Source organism: Castanea sativa, chromosome 1 (genome assembly GCF_040712315.1).
Source record: "Castanea sativa cultivar Marrone di Chiusa Pesio chromosome 1, ASM4071231v1".
NCBI classification, from domain to species: domain Eukaryota; kingdom Viridiplantae; phylum Streptophyta; class Magnoliopsida; order Fagales; family Fagaceae; genus Castanea; species Castanea sativa.
Window position 1 is genome coordinate 83,158,891 of NC_134013.1, and position 10,139 is coordinate 83,169,029.

Genomic DNA, 10,139 nt, shown 5'->3' on the forward strand with positions numbered 1-10,139 from the left:
CGGTTTGTATGGGTATGGCCAACCGAAACCGAAATATTCGGTTTGTGAAATTCTCAACCGAAACCGACCGAAATGGCTGGAAATCAATCGGTTTCGGTGTATATTGGTTTCAGTCGGTTTCGGTCGGTTTTCGGTTTTTCAAAGAGAGGGTTACGGAGATTTTCAAATCCCTAAATTTAATCATATATAAAAAACAAAGAAATAGAGCAACAGAGAGAGAGCTGTTGAAAAAAATCAGAATCACAGAGAAAGAAAAACTTCCAAGAATATTTGTTCAACAATTTACAGTATTACACACAGATTCCAACAAAAAATTGAAAATATTTTGAATTAACAAAAGGATCTAGACAGAACTTTACCATTGCTGCACCATAGCAGGAGCCTAATACCATGCTTGAGCCTACCACCAAGTCTCTGTAGTGATTTTTCAATTTGCATTGAAGAAAGAACAGAGATATGTGAGAGGAAAGCATGGCCATGGTCCATGGGACTCAGAGAACAAAAAGAAAAGAAAAGAATGAGGCGGCTGAACTGAGAAGGGCGGACATTAGAGAGAAAATTGGGGAAGGACCGAAGGGTAGAGAGAGACAAAGAAAAAATTGAGAGAAAGAAATGAATTGAGAGAAAAAAAATGGGGAAGGGGGCGGCTGAAGAAAAGAGAAGGGAAGCTAAAGAAAAGAAAAGAGAGAAAAAATTGAGAGAAAAAAATGAGGAAGGGGGAAGAGGGCGGCTGAAGAAAAGAGAAGGGAAAGCCAACAGGGGTATTTTCGTATTTATGCTACTACTAGGGTTTTAAAAAACTAAATAGCAAAAAATACTCACCTCCCACGCGAAGGCTCGAACCTAGGATCAAGAAGCCAAACCACAAGGAGCAAACCGCTAAGCCACTGACCAGTTACGTGTAAGAGATACATAAAAATATATATATTTAAATAAATAAATATATATATATATATATATATATATATATATTTCGGTTGGTTCGGTTGGTTTCGGTTTTAAAAAATCCAACACCGAAACCAAAACCGAAAATTTCGGTTTTTTAAAACTAAAACCGAAACCAAACTGCACCGAAACCGAACCGAAATTTTAGACTCGGTTCGGTCGGTTTCTGTCGGTTCATTCGGTTCCTCGGTTTTTTGCACACCCCTAGTATGTTATAGTTTCTATAACTAAAAACATTTCAAAATAAACAAAAAAAAGTAGTGAAATGGTGTCTGTTTGAATACCGCTTATTTTGCTAAAAACTAAAAACACTATGGCAAAATAATTTATAAGTTAGTTGGTTTTTTTTTTTTTTGTCTGCGTTTTTGTGTTTTTTTGGGGCCATGAACAATAGCCATTTAGAACTCAAAACGCATTGTTTTGCTTATTATACTTTCATCTGCGTTTACTACTGTTCTGGGGGCCATGAATAGTAGCTGGGACGCTCATCAAAACGCGCAAAACGTGGACGTAAAGGCTATCCAAACTCAGTCTTAAACTGATCTAAAAAAAACCCAAAAAAAAATGGTACAAAAAAGTTATTTATAAATTAGCCCATTTCTTAGCCCATGACCCTCTAAATATTAACAAAACCCAATCCTCCTTAAACACATTCCAAATCAAAGAGATTAACATATGGAAAAAAAAAAAAATTCACTATCAGCTCATCTTCTGCCTCCTGTGTCAGTCCAAATTAATAGGCAACATCTCTGATCTCTCTCTATGCTTATCTTATCTATTACCATTACTGCTAAAGATGAAACTGCAATTTACTTAGAATTGATTTGAGCCAACCAAAGAGTAAAGTTATTACTTATTTTATTTAGACTGAGTTTGGATAGCGTTTAAGTCCACGTTTTGCGCGTTTTGATGCGTGTCCCAGCTACTGTTCATGGCCTCTAGAACTGTAAAAAACGCAGATGAAAGTATAATAAGCAAAATGATGCGTTTTGAGTTCTAAATGGCTTTTGTTCATGGCCCCAGACACATACAAAAATGTAGACACAAAAAAAAAATTAGCTAACTTATAAATTATTTTGCTACAGTGATTTCGTGTCTTGTGTTTAGCAAAAATTAATAAGGTTTACTTTGTTCTGTACAGATGGAATGATGTACTTTTTTTTTTCTTTCTTTTTTGGTAAATAATGATGTACTTCTTTTTCTATTATTATCTTTCTTTTTTAAAGTTTTTTGAACTTTAGAGCATTCACAGTGGAATTTGTCATCCTATCTTATTTTACTATCTCAAAAAGCTACTTTATCATTTATATCATACCATTTTACAATACACCCAACATTTCAACTTTTATTTTCTTATTCTACTCATTAAAATAATATATATTACCCACTAAAATATTATAATATATTCCAATATAACTCTTTCTCTTTCTTCTCTCCCACCTCTCTTCCACTTTATCAATTAAAATATATTATAATTTTTACTAAAGTGCTACAATGCCATCCTAAATGTAGGACGACACTGTAGCACAATTGCAGAAAAATTTGCAATTGTAAGATTTTACAAGTCCGTTTACTTGGCTCTTTTTGTGCCTTTATGCTAAATTTTCTCTACATATACCATTTACAATTGCCAATGGGAATGCTTACAATACACTTGTGGCTGTCTTTTTAATATACACATACTAATTATTGGCAATGTTTATTATATATTGTTATATTTATACTGGCATGTAACTCCATGCAAACGCATGGATACATTTAAAATTAAACAAAATTTTTATAATAAAATATAAATAATTAGTCAAATTAATTTTTTTAAAGCATGTAACACTTGCATTCATGCATACATATAGATACATTTAAAATTAAACACAAATTTTATCATAAAATATAGAAAATTAGTCAAATTATTTTTTAAAGTAAACGTAATTAGTCACATATTAAAATTCTTATCTAAATTTAATTTAATACTACTTATGATCATTTTTTTCTAATTTTTAATAAAACAGAACGTGTGGTGATTTTTGTTATGCGGTGATTTTTATTGAGTTTATGTGATTTTTTTTATAGAGTTCATTAATATAAGATTCTTAGTATTTTGTACTAATTAATTCACTTGACACAAAGATTAAAAAACTTAAGTAGACATATGGCACAAGCTTAAGTGGATAATTATGGTGGTTCTCACATAAATTTAGACACATGATGCAAAATTGGATTATAATTTCAAATTCTAATTCACTTTTCTCTAAGCTTTATCTATTAATATATATATATATATATGTGTGTGTGTGTGTGTGTGTAGAAAATGAGAATTCCAATATAATAAACCATAAAAGACATAATCAGGGATGGCTGGGCTATAGACATAATCAACACCCTAAGAATGTTAACTGATTTGTTTTTACAACAACTATCTTTACATCCTATTTTGATGTCTGGACTACTGGAGATGCTAGATGACTCTATAGAGAAGGAAGATAGATTTACCTAGAAGATTTCATTGTCACTAGAACTGAATGAGAACTCACTATCTATGCGGTTGAGTTCTAAAAGCTCGAAAATTTCATCTTTGCTATTTTGGTCCCCCTGGAGGGTGTTGATTAAGGCTTTAACCTTGGATTTGCACTCATTCCTAAAATGACCTTTCTTGCCACACTTATTACACTCTCTATTTTTCTTATCGAATGTTTTTCGTGCTGAATCTTTCTTTTTACCATCAGCTTTATGGAAGTCCCTGGATTTCTTGCTCTAATAGAAATTAAATTCTGCTGAAGTTACTAGGCTTCTTATGACTTCTATAAAACTTAGAGGCTGTTCTTTTCCTAGGGTATCCTGTTCCTTCACATTTCTTTTTAGACGGGGCTATGGAAGGGAGGCCATATTGAGTACAAAAGTTTCCTACTTCATACTTAGCATTCCTCTTGTCCTTATTGGCTTGACTCTAGATCTTCGTGTCTATGCACATTTTCAGGCCTTCCCTGCGGATGACACTGGATATGTCTCCATAAGATAGGTCATCATAATCTATGACATCGGAAGAGTTACTGAGGGTTTCCCTGATTTTATGGGCAAAGAGTCTGGGTAAGCCATTGATAAACTTCTCTTTCCAAAACGGGGAGTTACAATTGCTTCTGTGCATGACTCTCACTCTTATTTTAGGGACAAAGTTTATCCCAAGCAAGCCAGTGAATTTTACGTTTTTCAGTTTTTGATCCTTCCCCAACCAAGATTTACTTATACGGGAATCTAACTCAGTTGTTAAACTCTTTGGCAACTTAAAGCAACTCATGAGTCATGACATAAAATAGGTATAGCTTGACTCAAGCACTTCTCAAATTCCTTGATAATAGGAACCCAAAACATGTCTTTTATATCATCCAGAATTAGCTAATGGAGTATTTTTATTAAAGAATAAGGGAGTATCCTCTTTGTTAATTTTTTTGGCATGATGTAGCTTAATTCATAGCTATCTTGAATAGGCATGAATCATAAACACTCCTCCCCTTTTAGCTCTACCAAACAACAGCTATTGTCACACAAAAAGAAGAAGAAGGGTGTGTCACTAATAGGATTGGGATTTGGTGCAATTAACGCCCTTCTCTCTCACAATATTTTATTATTAATCTTACTCTTTTTTCTTTTCTTTTTTTTTAATTTTACTCTTTTACTTCTTTTTTTTATGATATTAAATCTTAGCTACTCATAGCAATTGCATCAGATGCTCTCAATCCTCACTGAGCCTCCTCTACTTGCACCCACTCCTCTAATATACCCCATCAGACTCTGGCTTCCTAATTATAGAAATAAGGAAGAATATATCCTTCTAGAAAACCATTAATCATAATTGAGTACAAAACCGATTGCTATAAGACCCATAATCGTATGACTTCATTTATCCATCCTACATCAAAGCCCAATTTCTACATAAATTTACGAAGAAAGACCCATTCCTACCACCACTTTTACCTTGTGCATCAAATGAAAGAATTTTTTTTAAAAATTTTTTATTTATAGGAAATGTAAGGACTTAAAACCAAATTAGAAACTAATTCTTTTTTCTTAGCTCTTGGGTAAAGACTTACCGAGTTACTGGTTACCAGTGACAGAGTCAAAAATTTGGGTTAGGGGGGGCAAGATTAAAACACAAAATTGAAAGTAGAAAATTAACCTGAAAAATATTAATCCATATTAATAACAAAGTAAATAACCAACTATATGCTAATGAAATTCTCATACATAGTCTAACATAAAATGCAAACTTTAATTTATTTTTTCACACCTAGTTTAATTTACTTAATTGCTCTTGACGATTTTTCATATTTTGAAACCGCTATATAATTTCTTCACAATATATGTGACTAAGCAATCATTTATTCATTGATCTCCCATTCGATTGTATAATCAATTTTTAGTCATGTTCATTGTTGAAAACTTTTTTTCAACAGTAGCTGCTGCAACTTGTAATATCAATGCTGAGGTCACTAACATTTAAAACAATGGATATAAAACATCATTGTTCATTTCTACCATTATTTTAATATAAGAGTTGTTGGAGTGTAGGTCTATTTATGTGAGAGCATTAGTATTGGCGGTGCTAAAAAACTAAAAAATCATATTACTATTTTTAGCACCATCAATACTAAAAAGCCTATTGCAATGGTGGAGAAAAAGCAAAAAAAAAAAAAAAAAAAATGGCTGTTGAGCTACAGTGCATAGATAAAGATGTCTGTGCACTGTAGCTAATATAGTAAAAAAATACAATATTTTATTAAAAGTTATATTATTTTATTGTATTGAATGTTAAAATAAAATTATTGATATTGAGTGTTTTGTAAAGTGAGGTGATAAAATAGATAAAATAGTTTTTTGCGGTACCAAATTGTGAAATTTTTGGTAGCACAAATGTTAATGCTCTAAGAAAAGCTGCCGTGTGAATTGAAAAAAAGAAGAAGTTATTTGTCCTTTTGTGGTATACAATATGCTAATATTATACTATTACTATAGAAAGTTTTGGAAGTTCAGGGCGCACTTGCCCCCTCGGACCCCCTCCCTCCGCCCCTGCCATTACCACTACTTTTACTACTTTTATCTGAATTTAATTTAATTTTTTTTAAAAATTTTTTACTTATAGGAAATGTAAGGACTTAAAACCAAATTAGAAACTAATTCTTTTTTCTTAGCTCTTGGGTAAAGACTTACCGAGTTACCGGTTACCACTAATTTTACTACTTTTATCTAAATTTAATGGACGAGAAATAATATAGAGTAAGACTCATAAATAATATATGAATTTAGCTTTTTGATCAAAAACAGTATCAGATCATGTGAAGAAAACTAGGAAAGAGCTATTGAAGTAAGTCAACATGGGACCCGCAACAATAGATAATTTTAAGCAAAAAGCCAGCTCTAAGAGCATCCGCATTGAGTAGGGGATATGCCAAATACAAACTCATTTTACCATTCAAACCCATTTTGCCCACTCCAGCGAATGTTGTAAACTCTCAGGATTGCAAAAAAATTTGCAATTGAGCTACAGTGTGATTCTACATTTAGAATCCACTGTAGCTCAATTGTAAAAAAAGATATTAATATTTTATTAGTTCTCTCCACGTTTTCTCATCTCTCAGACTCACTCCATTGTTGAACTCTCTCACACCAAGCTTCTCTCTTCTCTCTCATCCCCTTTCTCTCTCTCGCCATCGCCGCCGATTCACCCACCCATCTCCAAATCCCTTTAATCTCAAGCTTTTCTCTCTCAGTTGGTCTCTCATTTTTTGGTATTTTTTGTGGTTTCTAGCAGTGGAGATCGGCGAGTGATTTGGGTTTCTAGCGGTGGTAGGTTTGTGATTGATGTGGGCGTGGGTCAGGTGGTGCAGCGGCGGCGTGGGTCGGTTGTGGGTTTCTTGTTTTGATTTTTGATTTTTGATTTTTGATTTTGATTTGGATTGGAGACCCGTGAGTGATTTGGGTTTTTACCAGTGAAGATCGGCGAGTTGTGTGGGTTTCTGGCGGTGGTGGGTTTGTGGCTGATGTGGGCCGGGTCAGCAGCGGTAGCGGCGGCGTGGGTCGGTTGTGGGTTTCTTGTTTTGATTTTTGATTTTTGATTTTGATTTGGATTGGAGACCCGTGAGTGATTTGGGTTTTTACCAGTGAAGATCGGCGAGTTGTGTGGGTTTCTGTCGGTGGTGGGTTTGTGGCTGATGTGGGTCGGGTCAGCAGCGGTAGCGGCGGCGTGGGTCGGTGGTGGGTTTCTAGTTTTGATTTTGATTTTTAATTTTGATTTAGAACAATGGTTTCTGGTTTGTGAATGATTTTTGGTTTCTAGATTTTACTATGGACGGTGGTGGTGGTGTGACTGAGAAGGATGACAGAGAAGGTGAACGGTGGTGGATTTTTGGTTTCTGGATTTTTCTAGACGGTGGTGGTGGTGTGATTGAGAAGGTTGACAGAGGAAGAGAAATAGAGATCAAAGAGAATTGAGAAATATTTTTATACTATTATTTTTATAGTATTTTAATGTGTAGTATGGTAAAATAGAAGTTTGGATGTTGGAGAGTTGTAAAATAGTATTGTATAATTTGATAAAGTGGCTTTTTAAATGGTAAAATGGAATAGCATTAGGAAATATCAATGCGGATGCTCTAATCAAAATCCAAAAACACAAGTTGGAAATTTGTCCGGAACTCAAACATGATGAAATGGATCGTATTAATTGGCATTACGAACTCATTTGGAGAAAAAATGATTGAATTGCATTACACAGAGCATACACACAGAGTATTTATACAATAGGAATGGGAAGTAACTCTCCCGTGCAAAAACGCTAACAAACTAACTACACTAACCACTATAGTACAGCTGTCAACACCTACATCCAAAACTACATGTAGTATACATAATATTAATATAAACGACTTGTAGCTTTTACTATTTCTGCAGCTTCTTCTTCTTCTTTTCTATTTCTGCAGATGCCTTGTTGCTGTTAGACTTCTTTGTATCTTTGCTCGACTTCTTCTTTATATCTTTACCTTCCAAGGTCTGAAGCTCACTTTTACGTTGGTCATCTATAATAGGTTGGATTGTGAGATAGTAAATTGCAATTATAATTATATATATAAAAAATACTTTTAAGCATGCCTTAAAGCCCATAGGTAGATAGTAGTTATTAAATCAGTATCAATTATAAAAGCCAGGGGAATGGTATGATGGTACGTTGGTTCAACCTTAGATTAGCAATCAATTTATTTTAAAATATCTATAAATAAATTAAAGAGTACATCAAGAATATTGAAGATACAATATAAGAAATGAAATGGTATTTAATTTAAACATAAACTAGTAGTATGCGTGTATAATGCATGGATTAATTAACAAATTTTATACTATAGAAAGATATATTATATTTAAAATATTATTGAAATCTTAGTGAGTCACTTGAAATTTTAATAAAGTTTCATCTAAATTAAATTTTCAAAATGCAAAAATATATTGAGCTACTTGGTGTAAGGATGACAAGCAATGTGCAATTTTTATTATATTAAAATATAACATTATGATAAATGTTCATAATAGTTAAAATAAATTTTAAATTTCATTTTAAAATTCTTAATTTTGTTTGAACTTTTGAAGAAGAATTTTAGATAGAGAAGAACCTTAAATTTCTTGAAACTTGGCAAATAGAATTCCACATACAACAAAATAGTTGAAGTAGTACTCAAATTTCTTGAAATTAGCTAATAGACTTCTATATAAAGTGAATGATCCTAATTAATGAGGCTTTAATTATTTGTCACAGAGAAAAGATAGTTACTTAGCGCAGTCATAACTTCTAAACCCAAATTTTATTATATTGTATATAAAATGATATGAAAATGTAGAACTAATGTTTTTTAAATATATGAAAAACTAAATACAGTACATTTGAATACTATTCTAAAAAAAAAATGTACATTTGAATACATTTTTTAACTATTTATTTTAAATTTAAAAGCTAAAGACTTAAAAGCTAACTAAACTCTTCACATAATTTGCGCGTGCGATGATATATATATATATATATTGGGTCTAATGTCATAATTTTATATTCACCTCAATTTTTAAATTATGACACAACCCAAAAATTAAATAAAAGAAACCAAAAATTAAATAAAAGAAACCAATGAGTCTTGATAAAGTTTTAAAAGAAAATAAAAGTTGGAATGTGGTCTTGAAGGAAATATACAAAGTGGATTGAGAAGTTTATTTTCTTTTATTTAAATTTTGGATAATTTTGTTTTGTAGGTATTTAAAGTGGAGTTGGAGATTCATTTTGAGAAATGATATGTCCACAATATTTTCACAACATTTTTATAACAAATTCTAAGTGACAGGTTGTTACTAGTTGTTATTGTTGGGGCTAAAAAGTAATGTTAGTGTTAGATTCAAATTTAAACCAATAACAACTAACCATCTATGATTTGTTGTAAAAATGTTGTGTTCAAGTTTTGTACATGTTAAGTGTAAAGTTTTGGGGTATTTATGAACCATACAAAAATTTAGTCCAAAAAGAGAAACCCTATTATAGGTAGTATAGAAAAATATATATGTATACAATAGTTTTTTTAGTCAAGATAAAATAAAATTAAAAAACATGGATAGTTTGAATAGCATGGTTCGATTTGTTAATTCTCTAAAAGTCCTCCCTTTTTTATAACTATTTTTTCTTTTATTTTTCAAATTTGCTATTTCTTTTATGAAAGAAGTCAAAACAATGCCCTAAAAACATTGGTTTAGAAAATATTTTTGAGAAAAGAAAAAAAGTAATTAATTTTTTTGATGATTTTTTTTTCTATTTTTCATGAAAAATGTGTCAAAATATTTTAAAATAGTTTATTAATAATTACTCTAAGGGCACTAATTAATATCATCTTTCTTTATTTAAGTCTTGGATATCTCAAGATATTCCCTCTTTACTAACTTATAGGTTTTCCCACTAAATCCACATTATTCTTTTATTTTGAACAGAAAAATCTTTAAGTATTTAGCAAACTCAAATTCACCACAGATTTTTAGTGCACGAAAAGAGATGAATGAATTGAGAATTATGTTATTAAACCAAAAAAAAATAAAAATCATCATACAATAATACTAAGATTACAATTTTTGCCACAACTTGCTCACATAACAAGTCGTGAGTGGTGGAGATATAGACC